The sequence below is a fragment of the Condylura cristata genome, unplaced genomic scaffold (genome assembly GCF_000260355.1).
Source record: "Condylura cristata isolate star-nosed mole 26May11 unplaced genomic scaffold, ConCri1.0 scaffold00034, whole genome shotgun sequence".
NCBI classification, from domain to species: Eukaryota; Metazoa; Chordata; class Mammalia; order Eulipotyphla; family Talpidae; genus Condylura; species Condylura cristata.
This window is the reverse complement of record NW_004567135.1, coordinates 3,957,812-3,960,203: the sequence shown is the minus strand read 5'-3', so window position 1 is coordinate 3,960,203 and position 2,392 is coordinate 3,957,812. Positions and strand designations below refer to the sequence as shown.

Here is a 2,392-nt window from a genome sequence, read left to right as displayed (position 1 = left end):
CTTTCCGCTGTTAAGGAGAGAACACTGCAGTATGAGGAAGCCAGGGAGGCTGGACACGGGATGCTGGCACTGCAGGGACAGCTGGTGGCCCCGGCGTGACTCTCCTGTGGCCAAGAGGAAGCCTAGAGGACACGCTCCTGGGACAATATTTAGTCTGTGTTTTGGGTCAGAACTGAGGGGCTGCAGCTATGATCTTCCAAAGAGCCTCTGGCTGGGCTGTTGATTCTGGGCAGGTTTGTCCGAGCACAAACACTTCCGGGCATCAGCTCACCCGGATTCTGACCTCACGGCCCCTGATTGGTGCCCTCTGCCCATATAACGTCGGGGTGTCCAGTGGTGGAGTCAGATCGCCTCACCCACCGGCTCTGCACTGTCCCGCCTGCGCTCTGCCCTTCCGCTGACCATCATGAAGCTCCTGGCTGTCCTGCTGCTCGTGGCAGTGTCCACTGCCCTGGTCTCCGGCCGTAAGTACAGAGTCTGACCGAAACAGGGTGCCACCGGTCCTGCCCGGGAAACAGCGGCCGGGGTGTGGATTCCCTGTGGACGTGCGTTTGGGGGGTCCTAGAGGCAGGCTCCTCCTGGCTCCCCATGCCTGCTCCCTCACCACGGGGACAGACCGCCCGAGACTGGCCTGACCCCATCCTGGGGTCCAAGCCAGTCAACTCTCCACTCGCTTTGTGTTGAGCGCTGACATTAGCATCAGTAAGATTTGCTTGAGAGGGTCACTGGGGGGTTCAATAAGAAAGCAGAAATAAGCACGTTATGTTACTGATGTGGCTTTTGAGAGTTTTACACTATTTGCATTGCTCCTCTCAGCACGAAGCCTCACAGGGGACAGCCTGCAGTAGCGCCCAGACTCCCCAGCCCCAGGCTGCTGTTCACCTGTGGCTTAATTCTTTATCTCGTCCAGAGAGGTCCAGAGAGTACCTCAGGCTCAAGTGACTCTGCCCTGATGGGTCTGCTCTGCACTGAATCTCTTCCCCAGTGACTATCTCCAACACCCACATCACCTCTCTGCCCCAAAACTCCCCTCACCTAATCTTACTTATCTTTCTCTCTCTCAGAGACAACATCTGCGGCTGGATCCATCTCTGGTGAGTCTGCCCTTTGCGCTCTTGGGTTCTTGCGATGATTTTTGCACTTCAAGGTCGTCCCTGATGGGGGCTGGCGATAGTGAAGCCTTATGAACACCCTGGGGAAATTATATTCATGGCTATCAAGTTTATTTGAAGCAACACACCTGCTAGTGTTTTATTATTTGAGCATTGATTTTCAATGTTCTTCAATAGCAAGGACAGGGTGTCTGTCTATTTGTGTCCTAGCAATTTGGAGAGACACTAGGCACCTTTTTCTGATTAATATTAATTGCAGGCCAGACTCTAGCAGCATGCATAAATGAGATACCTGTTAGTAGCAAAATGTAGGAGGAAGGCTCATTCCTAAGGGAAAATGAAATGAGGAATCAGACCCATAGGTGGGCAGAGGAGAACTGGACATAGGGACGTGTGTGTGTGTTGCGTTGTTTCCGGGCTGTTCTTTGTCTTCTCTTTTCTGAAACACAATATTCTGCACCAAAGCCCCTGGTCAGTCTGGGCATCCCCAGTGTCCGCACCTTCTGTGAGGTGTGTGCCTGGCCCAGGCAGGTGTGATGTGTGCGTCTGTTTCCCCCACAGCTTGGCCTGGTGTCTTTGACAGGAGGCCTCAGTGATTCACGTGTCCTACTTGTCCTGGGGGGTGCGGTTAAATATGTTCCTGTAAGGTCGAGGCGACCTGGGCTGGGGCAGGATCCTTGAATCTGGGGCTGTTCCTGTCTGCACACCTTGAGCCTCCTAATGTCTGGGAACCGCCTCAGTCGGGGACTCACCTCTGCATGGCTGGTGTACAGATAAGCGTTACTGATTAACGGTCTTGGAGAAAGAAAAGCAAAGCAGCTTCCCTGCCCTGTAAAGACTCACCCGCAGTCCCCGGGCTCCCGTCTGGGCGCACCCTGCCTGACGCTATTCAGGCTCCGCTTGCTCTGGGGGCGCAGGGAGCCAGTCTGGGGGGTCCCGTGCCCCTGAGCTTCAGCTCCGCGCCGGGAGCCACGTGGACCGGCCTTCTGGGCTGCGTCAGGGGGGACTTACATGCTGCCTGCTGTGTCCGCTCGGTCCTTGGAGGAAACTTCCAAGTGTTTCTCCCACCAAGAGCCGGAGACGGGGGTGAGGCGGGAGGGGGTGTCGTCCGGCGCCAGCAGGGACAGACTGTCGCCCCCCAGGAGACTCCGGAGTGAGCCAGTGTCTCAGCCGGACATTTCTCCCTCACTTCAGGTTCCACTCCCAGTGCAGCTACTACTCCTGCTGCTCAGACAACACCTGCTTCTCCCGCCACCACCGCCCCAGCCGCTACCACCGCC

At 56.2% G+C, this 2,392-nt stretch overlaps 1 long non-coding RNA gene across 1 annotated transcript; it reads left to right on the top strand.

The window, feature by feature from the left end:
• Positions 1-294: 294 nt before the first annotated feature.
• On the top strand, positions 295-2,386 carry LOC105854346. Its single transcript, XR_001146021.1, has 3 exons — positions 295-464; positions 1,065-1,094; positions 2,307-2,386. It is a non-coding gene; the product is annotated as an uncharacterized LOC105854346 (long non-coding RNA).
• The last annotated feature ends 6 nt before the right edge of the window (positions 2,387-2,392 follow it).